Source organism: Adiantum capillus-veneris, chromosome 18 (assembly GCF_014529385.1).
Source record: "Adiantum capillus-veneris isolate H3 chromosome 18, ASM1452938v2, whole genome shotgun sequence".
In the NCBI taxonomy this organism is placed as follows: Eukaryota; Viridiplantae; Streptophyta; class Polypodiopsida; order Polypodiales; family Pteridaceae; genus Adiantum; species Adiantum capillus-veneris.
In genome coordinates this window covers 84,442,055-84,462,864 of record NC_140948.1, presented here as the reverse complement: position 1 = coordinate 84,462,864, position 20,810 = coordinate 84,442,055, and the positions used below count along the sequence as shown (strand labels likewise).

The 20,810-nt window shown below is 40.3% G+C and overlaps 1 pseudogene; it reads left to right on the top strand.

Annotated features, from left to right (window-relative positions):
• Positions 1 to 13,766: 13,766 nt before the first annotated feature.
• Positions 13,767 to 20,150, top strand: LOC147435962 (uncharacterized; annotated as a pseudogene).
• Positions 20,151 to 20,810: the final 660 nt, after the last annotated feature.

The window sequence follows — 20,810 nt, the reverse complement described above, 5'->3', positions numbered from 1 at the left end:
GGGATTGTGAAAGTTTTAAAGACGCTTTGGCAAATGAGCTTGTTTTCTTTAAAGATGGAAAAATTCACTTAAGTGAAACAGGTAAGCTCTTGGGAACGAAATTTGGCAAAGGCGGGATGAAGAAACTAGTCGAGGACATGGCTACTAGCCATGCTATCTCAATGGTTGAGGCAGCCGCCTATGGGTTGAAGGTGGATCCTATTAAAAGAAAAGGATCAATCAAGGTTGGAGAAGAGGAATCTAATGGTATTGGAGAGCTATGGCCATGCGCTATAGAGTCTGCCATGAAGGGTAAAATGACTACAGAGGTTTTACATGAAGCTGGAGATTGCATTCGAATTGAAAAAGGCTGGAATGACCCTGTCGACTCTTTGACAGTGCATGCATATATTGCCAAATGTCAAGAAAATGAGGCCATTGTTGAAGAGAAACGTAGGCGCAAGAATGGGGATGAAGGGCCTTCAAAGCGGGCAACAAGGAGTGAAGGTAGAAATGACACAGTGCCTCCTAGATCACCTTCCCCGCAACAGATGCCTGTCCCCGAAGTGCCTATGCAAGAAGCCTCTAAAGAAAAGAAGAAGGATGCAACAAAATCCAAAGCAAAGGGTCCGGCCTACAAACTCCAATCCGATATAGAGGCAGCAATGGATCTCAAAAAGGTTTTGGAAGAGAGGATTCTAAACAGTAAGGTGGAATTTACCTTGGGCGAGGTCCTTGGTATAGCAAAGCAGGAATTCCACAAAGAAATAATTGATATCATAAAGAGGAAGCGGCAATCTCTTACTGAATCTATCCATGTACAGGGTGAAGAAGAGACTTTAAATGCACAGGGTGTACAAGTCTATGGCAAACAAGGTGATGAAACTATTGTTGGATGCTACAAGTCTAGGGGAGGAGTAAAACACGTTCGCTTCTTGGATGATGAAGATGAAGTGGAGACCACTCACAAGAGCTACTACTTGAATAGTCACTGGGCAAGAGCAACTACTGAGACACTGGTAAAAGTGGGATACTTACAAGAGCCATACATTGCATTGATAGATCATGGGTCGGAAATTAACCTCAAGTCAAAGAGTCTTTATCAAAAAGGAAAATGGCCAATTGATATAAATCATGGATAGATGATTCGTGCATCAAACAACTCATCAGGGGAGCTGTACGGAGCTTTTCCAAATGTTAAGGTGACTATTGGGGATGTGAAAGATGACCAAAATTTCTTTGTACAGGAGATGTCTACATATCCTCTCATCCTTGGGCAGCCATACATCACTGCTACTCGCATGGAAATCAAGGTGATGGATGATGGGTCAACTTATGAAAGGATTAGGAGGAGCGATGGAAAGCATGCAGTACAGCTCCTTAATGTTTGTGTGGACCATGAAAGGAACCGTGAAAGTCTTAGAGAGCAACCCTTGACAAAGACAAATAAAGAATTCAAGGACTATAGGGATATGAGGGGTTTTGGCCATGTACCATTGTAGAGCGGGATTGCAGTGGTACAAGAAGAGAAAGGTTCTCGCATGATGTATATGCAAAGGATACATTTTCTACAGGTTTTGTAGGATTATTAGACTATGGATCTATTGCTTTTACAGAGTGTGAGGACTTAAAGCGGGGTGAACGACAACATGTAAATAGTGTACAAAGACGTTGATACCGTTTTTCGGCTCTTCGTAATTGCCATAGTGAGTTAACCCACCCTACCAAAATCATCCAAACACTGTGGCTATCCCTACCATTTCACTGTATATAGGTGTGTGTGAGTTAGGGGACTTTTCCCATATCTTCTTAAAAACCCTCAGCTAGCTAGTCACTGGGCTAGTTGAGCCAAAAAAATAAAAAAATAAAAAAAATATAAGTATATTATGGCCCATTTGTGTGTAAATATTTCATTGTATATAGGGCCTAAATAAAAGGATTTTTCACAATTATTTTGGTATTTATTTAAATATTTCTACCTATGGTGTGTTATTTATGCTATGTACATTGACTCACCATTACCATATTTTTTCTTACCATTTTGCATACTCTTTATTCCATATAAAAATAATTTCATGCAAGCTTCTCTTATTTTTGGTGTAACTCCATCCCAACAAAAATCCAAAAAAACTAGTTTTATTTATGTGTATAGTTTTTCATTGTTGTCATTTTTTCCTTCCTATATCTATTCTCTATTACTCTCATAAATTAGACCACCAAAAATATTCATCTTTTTATGGTAGACTTATAATGAGAGAGATTTATTTTGACCCCTTTATATTTTTTCCACCTATATTATTTATATTTGACATGTACATATTTTTTTAGACCCCTCAATATTTGATTTTCTTAGTTGTACTATTCACTTATATCATGATCTCAACAATATCTTCAATTATAAACCTAATAAATAAGGTCAAGGGTATGTGGCATGCATGCATGCACCATGGGGAGCTCATTCTTGGAGGTATTCAAAAGAATCATCCAAAGAAGGACCTCACAAGGACCTTGTGCAGTGGAAAAAACAGTCGGTTTTGCTGAATTTTTAAAGATCACATGATCCCTGTTTGCCCATGCTATGCAGCCACACTCCCTCTTCCACTTTATCATTTTCCTCTTTCACACACACTCCTCCCTCTCCTTCCCACTCCCAAACCTGCAACTCCCATGTCCTAATTCACCCTCTTCACCATTGCCACATCTCTCACACCTCCATAGCCTTCATCCTCCATTTCTACACCCTATGTGTCTCCCTTTCTCTCTACATATATGTCCATATTACCATACTCTCTTCAGCTTTGTAAAGAACTTCAAAAATCAGCAGAAATCCAAGGATAACCTCTGCAAATAAAGGCTTTTATCATGAATTTTCCAAGGTTTGAAGATAACATAGCTTCATCGACACGCGCTACTTCGCCATGCTGACCGCTTCTTCTACCGGTGCTGTAAAGAGGTAAATGTCAACTTCTCCAAGCTTCAACCTTGCTTTACAAGCTTATCCCTTCTCTAACTTTTCTCATCATATATCTCACCATTTGGTGAATGATTTTGTAAATATTTTTTAGTGATAATTACTAACTACTAACCACTAACCTTATTGTAAAATGCACCCTCTACTAGAGTAGGCACTCCCAAATTATTCACTCAATCCTCTCTCCTTTCATCCTCAATAATTCTCTTCCCTTGAGCCCACATCCATGTGACTCAAAGGACTAGAGAGACCCACCCTCATTAAAAAAAATAAAAACATGCATAATCTTTTATTTCTTCAAATAAACTTGATTAGGCCTAATCCTAATCGGGGATTCTAAAACCTATAAATAGAGCCCTTCTCTCCCTTGTAAATCATCACATGATCACACTACACCACACCATTCTCAACACATAACACACCACTCTTCAAGCCTAGTTGCGTAGAGTGTGTGCATTGTGAGTGCTCTATTCCATCACTACACATAGGTGCATGGAGAAGCTTGAAGTTAGTTATGCCATCTAGAGGAGTGGAGTGATACTATACTCTACAATCACACTTGTAACCTACTCTTTTCCATAAATAAGATTCATAGTTTTGGATGCAATTGTATGCTGCAACTACGACTCTTCTCTCCAAATTCACTTGATAAGTTGGCTCATCAGGTGGTTGAAGGTATATTGTCCTTGAAGTTTGTTGTGCCATTTCATGCTTGGTGGTTTGAGGGCTTGTTGAATTGTTTGCCTAAAAGGTAAATTGTAAGAGGGTGCTCGGTGAGAGGGCTCCCGTGACCCTAAGACAATTTGTGTATTGGCAACAAGGTCAAGTTTTGTGTTGTCGCTGTATTTCTCATCAAGCTTTGTGTGCATCTAGTCTTTAAGGCTAAGACTGAGTTGCTCAAGTTGATTTGTGCTCTTTACCTCTCTCTGGCGTGGTGAATGTTTGTGTTTGGTGTGTGTGGCTATCTTGCATTCCCCTCTCTTTGTGCGTTTGAGTACAAGGAGATATCACGTGCGTCCTAGTTCACATCTACAACTAGGTGGTGCCCATTTTCTTGTTTGGTTTCTGGCTGTGGGTTGTTGTTGTCTCTGATTGTGCTTGCCCCAGCCCCAATTGAGCAGCACGGGAGCCTCGAAGGGTGTTTACAGGCCGCTCTTCTTGTTGCTCGCCCCGGACCGCCTCAAATTGGTGCCCCCACTGAGGATCCAACTTGTGTATGTTTTTGTAGCATCAATCTTTAGAATAGTTAAGAAGTTTGCATGAAGCACGAGAATTTGTATGATCTCTTCATTCCCATTGCAAGGCCAAAGGTACACATAATTGTTAGTACTAAGTTGCAATTTCAACGTGTAATTCGTAGAATTTTAGGTCCTCTTAGGTTGGCAGACATAAACGCATCAGTAAATCCTTTTATTTTGCCTCTCATTAGGTACGACCTTAGTTTGGACGTCTATATTTTTGTTTTGTTTTAAGAATTAGGTCATGCATAGACCATGGATAATGGCCCAAGAATAGAGGTTTTCCCCTTTCATTTCACTCCACACATTAGAATAAACATTGCGATTAGTAGAAAAATCCATTTTCAAGAACCTATGATGTTCATGTTTGGTGCCCAAAGAGTAGGAGAAATTCTTGCGTCACCAAACCCTGTCATTCTACCTCTTATTGATTATCGTAGGTCATTTGATGTGAATATTTTTATTTTGTTGTATAATAGATTGCAATTTAAAAAATATTATTGTGTAAATCTTTTAAAGAAAGAAAAAACAAAAACGCGTCACTTTGAAATCAATTCAATGTAGAGCCAACGCCAAATGTCTGGATATCCTCTTTTCTTTGGAGAGCTTGGGGAGGATGCATAATTATTTTTAGCGAATTTCAAGATGTCTTGCCGTATCAAGAGGATAGTAACTGATCAAGAACGTGTAAAAATGTTTGAGGTGGTCCTTAGGAAAGATGCTAGCACTTGGTTTGACTCTTTGCCTGAGGAAGTTAAGGGGAATTACACAGAAGTTTTGAATCGTTTCAAGAAATAATTCTTTGATCCCCAAAACACTCAAAGACTATGGCAAGACATTGTTTCTCATAAGCAAAAAGACCTAGATGACTACTACTTATACAAGCAAGAGTTTCTACGTCTTTGGGCGGTATGGGTGCGAAATGTTGCTAACCCTGGTGATGGTGCAGAGTTCCTAAAGAAGGAGAGGTTCATAGCCGGACTCTTTCCTGACCTTAAGGTGAAAGTTGAGGCCGGTGCACCTGCTACCTTTGAAGCAACTGAAACTAGGGCTGCTGAGAAATATAGGAAACTCAAGTTCTTAAAGGGGGAGGTTCCAATAGAAGGTCTTAGACCCAAAGGTAAGTCACAAGCATCAACATCTAGGGAGCTTCCTGAGGTAACGGCGGAAGTGATTGAAAAGTTAAATGAATATTTAAGCAGCTTGTCAATTCACCTTGCACAAGCTGTAGGTCCAAAAGGACAAGCAAGGAAGTCTGAAGAGCGAGATCCACGGCCTAGGAGACTCTTACAATGTTGGAATTGGGGAGAGTCTGTACATGGGATGTATAATTGTCCTTGGCCGCGTGGGGAGCCAGGGAGACCTAACTTGAATTACCCAGTGATGAATGCAGTTGAAGGAACTAGTAAGCAATCACGGCTTCTACAAAGGCCAAATGGAGCAAGACAACCTCCACAAGGAGTGGAAGGAGTTCCACCTTTTCCAGACCCAAATGTGCATGTAGTAGAGGTGACAAACTCAAATGAGGTTGACATGGAAGCAAATGGCATTAAGCGTGGCCGAGGAAAAGGTGAAGAGAAAGAAGGTGTCACATCACAAAGTGACCATGGACGAGAAAAGAAGGCAAAGGAGACCAAGGAAGCTAAGAGGACTTGACGTCGATCAATCTCCAAGACTTCCCTCTTGGACATGGTATGGCTCCATACAACCTATTGGAAGACATGAGAGGTAAGGGTCCTGATATCTCATGGCCTCAGTTTCTTGCATTATGCTCACAAGTTAGGAGGGATTTAACAAAGGCAGTTAGCACTAGGAGAAAGGTAAAAGAGAGTGTGCCTGTTGTAAAAATTGCACGTGTTGAAATGAATGAGGATATTACACCTGTGCTAGATTGTTACATCAAAGGAAGATTGGTTAGGAAAGGTCTAGTGGATGGGGGTGCACAAATTTGCATCATGAGAGAGGGACTCATGCAAAAACTAGGCATGCACATCCATGAGACACCTGAAATTAAAGTCAAGATGGCAAACAATAGCAAAGCTAGGTGTGTAGACATTTGTAAAAATGTCTCTGTGGAGGCCTTTGGCATTAAGAAGGCAGTGGATTGCTATGTCATGTCTACCAAAGGAAATGGTTACCCATTTATCCTAGGGAGACCATGGCTAATGAAAATGCGAGCTTTGCAGGATTGGGAGAGTGGAAAGCTAATTTGCAGGAATGAAAATCATAAGAAGGTTGTCTTTGACATGAAGGAGCAACGCCAAGAGGAGCTCCATGAAGAATCATCTCAAAGTGAGACGAAGGAAGGCTGGACCGATAGCACTTCAGAAGGAGAAAGTAGCGGCAGCATTACTGAAGAGGAGTCTTCCATCGAAGTCATGGGGGTAAGGTTTAAGCCAAACAACCAAGAGACCTCTTGCCCAGGTTTGGAAGAGGTAGGTTCCCAAGAAAACCAAAAAGTGGAAGATGAAAGAATGCTAGAAGGTATGTTATCTACAACACTTACAAAGGATGAAAGAGAGGAGCTCAAAGGTGTGTTAAGGAAATTTCCTAGGCTTTTCGCTAAAGACTACACCGATGTGCGTGGAGTAGATACTGTTCAACACAAAATTGAGTTGAAGCCAGAGGCCACACCTAAGGCTCAAAAGCTACGAAGGCAAGGAGTCATCAAGGAGCACGCTTTACTCAAGGAGGTAAGAAAGCTTCTAGCAGCAGGTTTCATTTATCCAGTGGAGAATTCAGAGTGGGTCTCTCCCGTTGTTGTCACTCCTAAGAAAAATGGCAAGTGGAGGGTGTGTGTGGATTACCGTCCACTCAATGAGGCAACAAAAAGAGATCACTTTCCCCTCCCATTTCAGGATGAGATACTAAATGAGGGAGCTCGTCATGAGAAGTACACTGTGTGTGATGGCTACTCGGGTTACTTTCAAATAGGTATCGCATTGGAAGATCAGTTAAAAACAACCTTCATCACTCCTTGGGGTTGTTATGCTTTTAGAGTCATGCCATTTGGTCTGAAAAATGCTCCTGCAACATTCCAATGTTTCATGAACATGGTGTTTCAAGCATTCTTTGGAAAGTCAATTAGGGTGTTCATTGATGATTTCTGCATTTATAGCTCAAAATCATTGCATCTACAAAGGGTAGAAGAAGGTTTAAAGAAGCTCTATGACATGGGAGGTCAATATGCTTTGAAGACATGCTTGCCAAACACGGAAAAGCTTTTGCATTTGAGCTTTATGAGATAGGGTGTGTTGATCCATCCATTGTTGCTCCTATGGTGATCTTCACTATCCCTCATGTACCTTGGAACTTGAGACCTGTTCCTGCTCCAAAGGCTCATTTGCCAAAACTCATTGAGTTGCTCAATGAAAAGATCAAGGTGGGTGTCTTGGAGCCTTCTTGTGCTCCGTATTCAAACAGGTGGTTCATAGTTCCGAAGAAAAATGGTTCTTTACGCTTTATTCAGGATATGCAACCTGTAAATAAGGTGACAATCAGAAATGTGGGTATAGGGCCAATTGTCAATGAGTTTGCAGAGGCATTTGCATGAAGGGCAATATATTCTATGGGAGATTTGTACTCAAGGTATGATCAGTTCCAAGCAGGGAGTTGACTACCATGAGGACACCCTTGGGTTTAGTAAGGATGTGCACCTTACCTCAGGGGGCAACTAATTCAGTTGCACATATGATGAATAGTATGAAGAAAGTCCTACGTGACTTCATACCTCAAACTACAATGCCTTTCCTTGATGATGTGCCAATCAAAGGATGTGATGTAAGTGATAAATATGTGGCTCTAGACTCGAGGGGGTGCCGAAAGTATGTGACAACCCATATCAATGATTGTGATAATATCTTGTCAAGGTTGGAAGAGGTGAACCTTACCTTGTCTGGCCAAAAGTCACTGTTTGGTGTGAATGAAGTTCTTATTGTGGGACATATGTGTGGGACATATGGTAGAAGGCCTTGTCCTGCAAAGATTGACGTAATCCAGAGAATGAAAGAGAAATGTATAAATGTCATTGAGGTTCGAAGGTTCTGGGGTGCATGCGTGTTTTATGTTATCTGGATTCCGCATTATGCACATGTAGCAGAGCCTTTGTATCAGCTTTTGAGAAAGAACAAAAAGTTTCAATGGGAAGAAATGCATACCCATGCCATGAGGAAATTAAAGAAGTTGCTGTTTATGTCTCCAACTTTGAGAAAAGCAAACTATGAATGTGGAAGATATGTAATTGTGACAGTGGATACTAGCCCCACAGGGATTGGATGGGCGATTGGGCAAGATGATAATGATGGAAAGCGATATGTGGTGAGGTTTTGAGCAAAAGTACTAAGTGCTCGTCAATGCAACTATCCATAGGTAAAAAGAGAGTTATGGGGATTAGTCACAGCGTTGAAATGTGACAAAGAGTATTTGATAGGAGAAAATGTAATAGCGGAGACTGATTGTCTACCCCTTCTTGGAATGATAACAAGTTGCTCAACTCCTGACATTGCTATGTTGAGATGGATTGCCTACATAAAGTCCTTGAACCCAGAATTTAAGCATATTGCAGGGAAAGATAATCCAGTTGCAGATATGCTTTCAAGAGCAAGGTATGAAAAAGAAGAAGACATGGTTGTCGAGGGCAATGATGTAGGCACGCAGTTCTATAGTATCTCTCATGCCAAGGGCGATCATGTTTGTCTGTCAAATGCACTTGAGTCATTTGCAGAGGACCTATATCAAGGTGATTGGTTGCTCATTGGACGCTATCTGAGCACTTTGACAAGGCAAGAAGGGGTGACTGATCAAGAGTTCAAAAGAATACGGAGAAAGGCCTACGAATACTTTTTGAAAGATGGGTACTTATGGAAGCGTCCAAAACAAAGAAATGGAATGCCAATGAGAGTCGTGAATGATAAGGACGCTCAAAATGAGCTTATGAAAAAGTTTCATGAGAGTCTTTATGCTGGACATAGAGGTGTATGGGCCACCTTTACTAAAATGAAAGAGAAGTATTGGTGGAAAGGTATGTATAAAGATGTATCTCACTTTGTGGAGTCATGTGAAACCTCTCAAATGTATTCAAATATACGTCATCGTGATGGGTTGCACCCTACTGTCACAGGAACGGAAGAATAGAGATAGACAGCAAAAGGTAGAGAAAGAGATCTTTTTATTGATGGATCTTTGTAGACTTTTGATACAACAGAGGAGCAATTGAATATGGGCGCACTCCGTTGTACGGAGCTCGAACCTCCCGACTACCCCCAAGCTTCAGTCCGCTTGCATACAGCGTCTCACTCGCATTCGCACTCGCACTCGCAGAAGAGGAGATCTGTGAATAATCCCCAAACGCACCACCCGTCGTGCTTTTATCTTTCTTTTCCTCAAAAAGCCTGTACCATTTTTGCACCAAGTATACCTGCGAGAATAAGATAAGAACATGATCGCTAAGCGATCCGTAAAGGTTAGATTTATATCATGACACTTTGCACAGATCCTGTTTCACACATTGATTTCTGTATCGCTTACAAAATAGCCAAAAGAACATACTCGTGCAACCAATTCAACATGATAATCAAAGTAAAAAAACATAAATATATACCTTCATAATCTCAATTGCAATAGTCTACTATGAAGAAACAAATCCACTTCTTGGTTGATAGCAGGGAGAGTTGTATGATGTTGTATGTCCATCTGTCCCTGTGTATACTACACTGCTGCTGCCTTCTATTTGTTTTCATCATAACTTTTACAAACGAACTCATAACAGAGCAGTCCAGGTACTCAAAACGACGGGAATAGCTCTGGTCTACAAGACAGCACAAACAGAATTGCGAAAAACATCTTTCTTTGGCTGAAAACGAAACTTTTAGGTTGTGACTCCTAAAACCTCTATTTTTGGGTCTCCACTACTTTTTCAAGTTATTTTAAGCTTACCCATGCATTTTGAGCTATAACACATAAATATAAAACACTCATATTAATAAAAATCTTAATTTTACTGTTTATAGACAGACTATCTCTTATTCATTAATCTTTATCAAATACGTGTTTAGTGTATTAGTTTAAAAAAAAGAATATATATTCTCTCTTAATATCTCAAACTCATTCATATAAGCTCTATTTAATAGACTATTCAACAATCTTTCAAATCGTGCTAAATGAAAGATATGTCCTACTATATGCTTTTTGACTTTAAGAACTTCAAAATTTAGTCCTATTACACCTACTTACCCTTTGGCCATGCATTACAAGTGGGTAGTAGATCTGGTTACAATGCCATTGGGCTTATGGCAAATGGGATACATAGTGCTTGCACGGGAAGATTTAACCAACCAAGTTGAAGGTCGTGCTCTAAGAACGAAAAGCACAGAAGGGATATGTAAGTTCCTCTTGGATGATGTAATTAGCTGTTATGGCTGTGTTGGGAAAATAACAGTGGACAGGGGTGAGTTGGATGCTGACAAAGCAAGGGAGTTTTTCTCTAGGTTGGGCATTAAACTTGCTCTCACTACTGTATATAATCCTGAGGGAAATGGAAAATCAGAGCGTGGGCATCCTCCTATCATTAAAGCTTTAGCTAAGGCTTGCAAAGGTAAAATGGGAGAGTGGGCTAGGTTGTTGCCTTATTCTTTATGGGCTGATCGTACACCTCATAGCTTGGTTACTGGTTATATGCCTTTTGAGTTGATGTATGGTCAGAAACCTATAATGCCAATTGAGGATCTAATTCCTACATGGAATGTATTACCTTGGGAAGATGGAGTGAGTAGCGAAGACCTTCTTTCTTTGTGCATACAACAGTTAGAAAGAAGGCCCCAAGATATTGAGATTGCAGTAGCACGATTGAAAGATGCAAGGTTAAATAATAAGGACAGATTTGATAAGAGGCATAGGCTCAGACCTAAAGCTATTGAGGAAGGTGATTGGATGTTGGTGTATGACAGCAGTTTTGACAACCAACATTCAACAATAAGAAAGCTTTCAAAGAGATGGTTTGGTCCTTATGTGGTTCAGCATGTACATGGGAATGCAACTTATACCTTGCATGAATTAGATCGGACAAAAATGAAGATTCCCATTGCAGGCAAAAGAATCAAGTTATTCAAAAGAAGAGGTGATACAGATCCCTTTGATTCACAGGAAGGTCAAAATGAAGGCTCTGATGAAAATGGTATGGATGTGGATGAAGAACAAGAGGATGATGCGTTATATTTTGTTGCAAGCAATGATGAAATCGACATGTATGTTGACTTAAATGAAGACTGAACCTGCAAAAGATATATGTGGCACATGCCAGAGGATGTGCAGGTTTAGAGGGGTTGGATGTCGTGCGATGGCACGTTCATAATTTCAAATTAAAGTATCTACCTCACTCTTAATGTTTATGATGTGTGGGATGAAATGCTACAATGTACATAGTGTGATATATGCGAAAATGGATGTCACGGTTGCAGTCGTGTACATACCTTGCCGGGCGGGCGAGGCCTTGCATGTGGAACCATGGAATGATTTTACACATAAATATATTCCTAATTTGCTTTAGGAATGTACAAATGTCAAGTGTTTCGAAGTGGCACGTTCGTTTTGCCTAGAAAGTTCAATGCGGACAATCTCGGCCAAAAATAGCAGGTTTCGTGCCCTGACGTAAAAGACGTATCCAAAGTGATTACCAAGTGGGAAAATGATGTTCAACATGAAATTTGAGCCCAATGAGATTTTTCAACAATTTTAGGGATTTTTCCCACCTCGTTTGGGCTTTTTACGATCAAAAAGTGACATTTTTGGGCTAAAAATGGTCAAAAATAGCCTTAAAAATACTCAAAATAGGTCAAAATTCCACATATACGATGTTTGCGTTGTTGCTCAAGTTGTGTGGGAATTTTTAGAGCCAAGAATGAGCTCATTTGGGCACATGATCAAGAAGATACAGCCATTCCATTACAGGGTGCTAGTGCAGTCCCATGCTGCTTTCACTACATGGTTGAGGTTGTGAGGCCTCCAATTAGGGTTTCCCCTCCTCAAATAACTACTTGGGCTTCTCCAATGAAGTACTGAAGCTTCCATGAAATGGTCACGATGAAGAATCGAAGCGTAAATTTAGGGTTTTTAACAGGTCGAATGAGCACTGCATCTGTGCAATTGGGAGCGAGGCTACACCTAATCTTCACACACACAAGAGTTTTGAGTTCGTATTGGTTATTTTTCAAAGTGGAGCTTTCATGGCTGGAGTTTTTTTCTTTTTTTGTGTGTTTTTGGCTTTAGATCGTTTATGCCTTGCTTAATTTTTCTACGAATCCTCACAGTCAGAGGCCCGACGCTTTCCTAGTCGCACTGCGCACTTCTTGACAACGGGCAGCTTATAGACAAGGTCTATACACAATGTACCTAGATGGTTTCAAGGAAAAACTCAAGGCAAGCTCTCAAATAGTAGGAAACAACTCAAAGACTACAAAGCGTCGAATTTGACATATGAAGTCAAACTGACTCCAAATGAGCCCAAACTGTATGAGCAGCATGAGGACTATGTAGCGGACAAGTCCATGGCTTCAAAAGTAACCAAACAACTCTACACACCAAGTAGTAAAAAAAACTGTTCATTTTAGAGTAGAGAAGAGCACGAAGTGATGCCGGCATGACCAAATCTTGCCGAACTCTTTTTAGGACTTGTTTTAGATGTAATGAAAATGTGTAGGTCATGAAATTATCTTTTCAAACAAAAAATATGATTGTTGTTAATAATCGCGATTATTTACTTTTGTGCATAACTGGCTTCAGAATCATTGTTTTGCTTCAGCTATCACTTGTACACATCTATCTCATGCCAGATGTCAAATTTGAGCCCAAAAGGTTAAGAAAAATTCAGATTTTTCCAAAAAATGCACTAAAGATTCCTTTGTCCACATTTTGAGTTATTTGTCACATTTTTTGATCCGAATCATCCCATATCTCACACAAAGGGTCTATAGCATGTCTAGAACCAGCTTGCAATAAAAAATGTCCAATTTGATCAAAAAGTTAAGAATTGCTATTATTTACTTTTTTATCAAAATGAGTTCAAATTTCAACTTTGACCTTATGGGACCAAAGTACATGATGTGACAAGCCCAGTAATCAAGTTTAACCATATTTGCATCACAAAAACCCAAAGTTCCTTCATATCTACTGTTTCAGAGTTTGAAGCCTAAATCTGACACCATTTCCATCCTATGCACTCAAATGAGCCCACACTTCACTCAGAGTATCTAAATCACATACTTTTCAAGCCTGCGAAGGAAAAATGCAAAAAATTGGAAAACTTTCCCCACTATAAATAATCATGATTATTTACTTTGGTTGCAAATTTTACCTGGATTGAATGGTTTTAATCTTTACATGTTTTTATGTATCTATGCATGCCCCAAAAATGTTTTGAAGTAAAATGGACATCATTTCCCAACAATTCAGACACAACGCATTTCAGAGCAAAATTTGTGAAATTTTCTAGATACGAGTTGTATTTTCCTAATAGGTACAACGCAAGCAGCTAAGAAAGCAAAGAAGAGGATGACTCAAAAAGAAAAGCTCCAAGAATTTCCACCATGCCAGTTGGAGCCGAGTTTAGTGAAAACGGCCAAGGTAACCTACCTATCAAAGGAACAGCTTGAAGAACATAATACCACAGTCTTCACTAGCAAGTTCAAGAGCAAAGATGGAAATCAGGTAGAGTTGCAGATGCTACCCAGAGAAGTTTATGATGTAGCCGTGCACTTTTCAGGATTTAAGCAAATCTTATAAATTCTATAATTTTCGAATACATTTTTGAAATGTTCAAAATGATCAGCTTGTATTGATGAATTTACACATAAATCATCCATATATGCTTCCAAAAAATTCCTAAAATATTCTTTAAAATCATGGCTCATCAATCTTTGAAAGGTGGCAAGAGCATTAGTTAACCCAAAAGGCATAACCCTATAGGCAAAAATACCCTATTCAGATCCAAAGGCAGTTTGATATTGATCTAGGATCAACCAAAAGTTGATTGTACCTCAAAAATCCGCCTAAAAAGTTGTACGCTTCTTTTCTTGCAACCCGTTCTATAACATGCTTGGTGATTGGAAGAGGGTAGTTATCTCTAATGGTCGCTGCATTCACTTTTTTGAGATTGACACATACCCTTAATTTTCCATTTTTCCTGGGTTACCACCACAATTGGAGACACCCAATTTGTGTGTTCAATCTCATAAATGAATTCGGCTTCCTTGAGCTTGTCTATCTCTTTTTTTATCATTTTGGCAAATGTTTCATTATAAGTATATGGACATTGTCTACTTGGTTTTACATCATCTCTTATAGGTATGGTATGCTGACAAATTTTTGGATCAACACCCTTCAAATCTTTATAAAACCCAAGCAAAGATTATCTCGATATTCTTTTCTGTTAAGCTTTAGCAAAAACTCTCCTTCTGCTTTCAGTCAAGTCTTTCGCAAAAATGTAGGCAGGTCTGGGCTCTTCTCACTCACATGACGTTCTTTATTAGTAACGACGCCCGTAGTGCGACGCTCAAACATAAAAAAAGCCAGTGTTGCTATATGCATCATTATGTTTAAAGTAAACATAGCGACGCTCATAGCGACGCATATAACGACGCCGTCAAGCATAAAAAAACATAACCGAGAGTGTCCAAAAACTCAGATCTCATATCTGAGTTTTTGACGATGCGCGCTCAAGTAAGCAAGATAATTGCTCTCCCTCTCTCTCTCTTTCTTTACACAACACACACACACACACCACGAGGAGAGGGCCAGGTATATGCTCCTTCCATCTCCTCACACTCTCATGTTCCCTTCCCCTCTTTCTCTCTCCCTCTCTCCTCTCTCTCTCTCTCTCTCACTCCACACACAACACACACACACACACACATGAGGAGAAGAAAGGAGAGCCAAGTATGCTCCTTCCTCTCCTCACTCTCATGGTCCCTTTCCTCTTTCTCTCTCCCCTCTCTCTCTCTCTCTCTCACACACACAACATTGTGTTTTTTGAGAGAAAGAGAGAGATAGAACGAGAGAGCGAGCACAAGCATAAACAAAAAACGCACACACACATGCATAAACAATCGAAAGCACACACACATTGAGAGAGGAAAAGAGAGAGAGAGAGAGCATGCATAAACCAAAAATGCACACACACATGCATAAACAAAGAATGCACACACACATTGAGAGAGGAAAAGAGAGAGAGAGAGAGAGAGAGGGAAAAGAAGAAGAAGAAGAGAGTCTTAACATCGTAGGAAACTATCCCAAGAGACCTTAAAGATCTAGTCAACAGGAGTTAAACTCAAGAATGTTGTTTATTCATAAGGGAAATGGCATAACCAATCTATCACACTTTGGTGATAGAAAAGTTATACCATTTTCCTCCTTTTTTTATTTGGCGTGCACGCACACCCGAGAGAAGAAGAGAGTTTAATTTAACGTCATAGGAAACTAATTAAAGAGACCTAAAAATCTAGCCGACGAGGAGTTGAACTCAAGACCTATTATTCAACAGGAAAATGGCATAACCAATCTACCACACTTGGGTGATAGAAAGGTTATACCATTTTTCTCTTTTTATTGGCACACACACGCCCACACACACACACACACACAAGAAGAGAGTTTTAACGTCGTAGGAAACTATCTCAAAAGACGTTAAAGATTATGTTAGATGTAGACTTACGTTAAATTAGATTTAGGTTTATTTAAATTAAATTAGATTAGATTATGTTTATTTTTAGTTAGATTTACGTTTGATTAGATTTAGGTTTCTTTATGTTAGATTTAGATTTACGTTATATTAGATTAAATTTAGGTTTATTTATTTATGTTATATTAGATTAGATTTAGGTTATTTACCTGTTATTGAAGAGGGAAAATGGCATAACCAATCTACCACACTTGGGTGATAGAAAGTTTATACCATTTTTCTCTTTTTATTGGCACACACACACCCACACACACACACACACAAGAAGAAGAGAGTTTTATTGTCGTAGGAAACTATCCCAAAAGATGTTAAAGATTAGGTTAGATGTAGACTTACATTAAATTAGATTCAGGTTTATTTAAGTTAAATTAAATTAGATTTAGGTTTATTTTTAGTTAGATTTACATTTGATTAGATTTAGATTTATTTACGTTAGATTTAGATTTACGTTATATTAGATTAGATTTAGGTTTATTAATATAGGTCTATTTACGTTATATTAGATTAAATTTAGGTTATTTACCTGTTATTGAAGAGGGAATTGGCATAACCAATCTACCACACTTGGGTGATAGAAAGGTTATACCATTTTCTTCTTTTTATCGTTTAAGATAAGGTTAGAAGAAACTGGCGAGAAAAATTTCCTGCGTTCACAGCCTCGACAGTCCATGCGGTCAGCAATTCCACCTGCATGTTCGATTGCTGCTACCATACAATAAGCCGTCATGTTCAGCTAATGGAAGAGCAAATTGAGACTACACAGAAATTAGTGATGCAAGATGACGATTCCAAGGGTCACACACACACACACACCACATCCCGTCAAATCTAGATTAAGAATTAAGTGCCTTGAGCAGACATCAGCTACATTGCAAGAATGGCGTACCTGCATGCTACAAACAAAGATCTACTGTGAAAAGATGTTGAGATGCTGTGAAATGCTACAGCTAGAGAAGAGGAAAAGGGGTTTTGTCCACTACATGCAGTATCATGTAGACGTGGGTGTGTAGATTTCTTGTACCCACAAATATAGGAATTCACCAATAAAGACGAGATTATAACCCGGTGGTTTTGATCTCCGTGCACCTCTAGACTGAGGTGTGCGGGGATTGGACATGACTAGAGAATGTGAGGTGGTTTACAGTGTGAAGAAAGAGAGAGAGAGAGAGAGAGAGAGAGAGAGAGAGAGAGAGAGAGAGAGAGAGAGATAAAAGATGAAGAATGCCAATAGAAGATTAAATTTGTTGTCCAGGCTATAAGATTTTTACCCTCATTATGAGTAGTGACGAGGATGTGGGGCCGTCCAACCGAAACACCTATCTCTCAACGAGGATCTTATGTCCTTGTAACCATTGCAAGCATGTTTTGCGACGAACAAGACGCGTTTCTTTGCAGCACATTCGCGAATTTGGCGAGTTCGATCCTTCTATTATAGATCGAGTTGTTGCCAATTATAACTCGTCGGACTCTGACGTTGGCCAACAGGCAGCAATCTTGCAACCCAATAGACGTGTTCGTAGGCGCTTTGGTCAAGCAGCATATGTGAGGCCACAAGATGTAGCCTCTAACAGCTTGGGGGATGATCATGCAGACCACATTCCCAACGAGGCAATGTTTGAGTCCGAGATTGTTGAAATGATCGAGACGATCATGGATTCAGAAAGGCTTATCTATGATGATATGAAAAGTGAAGTTGACACGCCATTGTATAATGGAGACGTGTGTTCTAGATTGAAAGCGCTCCTGGTTCTTCTCAACATGCAGACAAGGTTTGGATGGAGTGACACTAGCGTCACAGCGCTTTTCAAGTGATCTATTACAATTAGTTTACTTTAATAAAACTCTAAATTTATAATGATCTTATGTATTTTTACACAATTGTACCGTATTTTTTATGTTGTGTAGATTGCTCAAAGAGCACATTACTACCAGCTGATAATGTGATGCCAGATTCTCGAGGAGGAAGCAGAAAGATTTTGCGAAACTTGGGGATGGATTACAATTCAATCCATGCTTGTCCTAATGACTGCATTCTTTTCAAAGGGAAATACATAGACATGGAGAAGTGTCCGAAATGTGATTCTGAAAGATATCGAGTAGATCTCAACGGAACAAAAATTCCGCAAAAGGTTTTGCGCCATTTTCCTCTGCTCTGGTAGGTGATATTTCATCCTACAAAGTCTGCATCAAACTGGTGGTATGTCATAGAGGTAGCCCCTCGTAGTGCATGGACGTATGAAGGCTACCATGTGCTAATCACAGCGGCATCAATGGAGGAGATCGGAGAAGATGCTCAGTCAGAACCCGTGGAGGTGGTGCTAGACGAACATCAAGCTGCTACTCTCTGTGGGGTGCATGCAGAGGATCTACAAAATGAAACAGAGGACATATGTTTAAACGGAGAGCTCTATATAGATATAGGAAGTTATGCTGAGCTATGTGAGGATGAGAGAGAGATCTCGTAAAGCCATAAATATTGTATTTGAACAATTTTGCTCCGTTTTGTAAATTCAGAGTTATGCACTTGCCTCTTCCATCACTCAAGTTGAATAGAAGAAGAACGCTTTCTGTTGCTGATAGCCTTTGAACATTCCAAAGCTACAAGCACATTTAAGTTCTTGTACGATTCTCCGGCTCTTTAAGTATTTGCGTCATTGCGTCATTGTATTTATATGCATCATTGCATCATTGTATTTAATGGTCTTTACGTCCACTCCAGGTACGTATGTTCTAGGTATGTTCTCATAAGCAGAGACGACGAGCACCTCCTCTCTCTCTCTCTCTCTCTCTCTCTCTCTCTCTCCTCTCTCTCTCTCTCTCTCTACTCTCTCTCTCTCTCTCTCTCTCTCTCTCTCTATCTACTTGTCTATGTTTTCTACTCCATTCATTCAATATTAAGTTTAAATGTTCGTGTGTTTAATGCAGGTATGGATGATGAGGAGTTTCTTTCTTCTTCGTCACCCCAGCAGAGACAGTGGTACGTGGAGCGTCATCGCTCTGGCGCACCATCACACGTTCCTACTCCATCTGCATCTCCCTCTCTTTCGGAGTCCTCAGTGCGCTCCAAAGCTTCGGTGTCGACGAGACGATCTTCACACTCGTCTAGGCACGAGCGCTCTAGTGGTGGCGGTGGCGGTTGTTATGGGGGTGGCGCCACCGATGCTTCGACACCGCCTTGTGCTCGATGAGGCTCTTTACCCTCCTTTTCTTTGCCCGTCATGACACCAGCCATGGCATCGCCATCGACACCAGGTTTTGCGTGGCTGGCTGTCGTTCCCCGCAGCTACACACCACTAGCTACTCCTCCAGGAGTCACTCCAGTGGACACTCCTCTCTTCGGGGCTGAGACTCCAGTGGAGACACCTGGCGTCCGTACCCCCGTTGACACGTCGCTAGAGACCCCTTTCGAGACACCCAGGTTCACGCGTCAGCGGCGAGAGGGCTTGCCTTACTCCGTCAACTTCAGCGGCGGCATCATCTTGGATGATGAAGGAAAGAAGGTGATTGCGCGCATGCGCGGTCTTTGCTCTCAGGTGTTTAGACACTACATACTAAACACCTAGAGTGAAGTACCGAATGAATTAAAAGACAGAGTCATCAGCATGCTTCATGACGAGTTTCCCGTTCCAACACGGGATGACCGCTTCAATAAAGATGTGATGAAGGTTTGAATGCGCGAATACTGCAAGCACAAGTGCTCCGAAGTGCAAAAAGAAATCAAGCATGGGTGGAGCAGACCAGATTGGCTGGCCAAAGAAGATTGGAAGCATGCGAAGAAAGAAGTGCGCGAGAATCCTGAAAAGTGGAAGCTCCAAAAGGAGGCAGCTAGAGCGCGAGTAGAGGCAGGGAGCTCGCACCACTTGGAGAGCGGCGGGTGGGCATCATTTGAGGCCGATTTTGTAAGTGTTTTCACATCTATGTTTGATAGTTTAGGGTTTATGGGATTTGAAATTCTAACATAATGGATTCTTTGTATGTTTTGACAGTGGTCGTTTACAGGTCGTGATCCCACACCGTACGAGCGTGAGTACGCAGGCAGGAAGGGCATAAACGCCCTTATAGACATCGTGACTTCTCGCGGCGGCATGGTTAGTATTAGGGTTTATTCTTTTCTATTTATTGTATTGTTTTATAAACGTTGCTATATGTTTATACTTACAAAAATCTATCTTATTGTTCTTTTTTGCAGAATCCAACAGATACGCCGCTTCGACGCGATGAGACGTCTGATTAGACGACATCAGTTTAGCCATACCTAGATAGCATTAGTTTCTTTTTGACATAGATTATGTATCATGAGACGACTTTTAAACGTCTTTTTGAAAACCATGTATATTTTTTAAATAATGACAATGGTTTGTAACTATTACATTTGCAATGATTAACAATCAAGTGATTTTGCTGCTGTGTACAATTGTCATTGATTTACTTTTATCAATTCATGCTTGTCTTTTTTGTATCTTTATTTTGCAAACAATATGTACTATGGATGATGGAGTTAATGATTATATTGCCTTGTGGGTGACTATTTTGGGTCTATATTTACCTTTGCACTTTTTTTCAAAAGTAAATAGACAAATGAAACATTCAATATGGTTGATGGGTGAATGCCCTGCCACCATGAGCGTCGCTATATAAGGCTCTCGGGTGTCTCTATATAAGGCTCTACAGCATTGCTATTGATGGCCCTGCAGCGTCGCTATATAGCGACGGCTATAGCGACGACCATAGCGACACTTATAGCGACTTCCCCATATCGACGTTGATAGAGACGATCTTAGCAATGCCGCGGGTTATAAAAACCAAGTGTATTTCCATCGCTAAAAGAGTCACAAGTGCACACAACCTCTTGTAGTGTCTCCTGGTTCAGCTAGATCTATTTTCTTTGCATTTT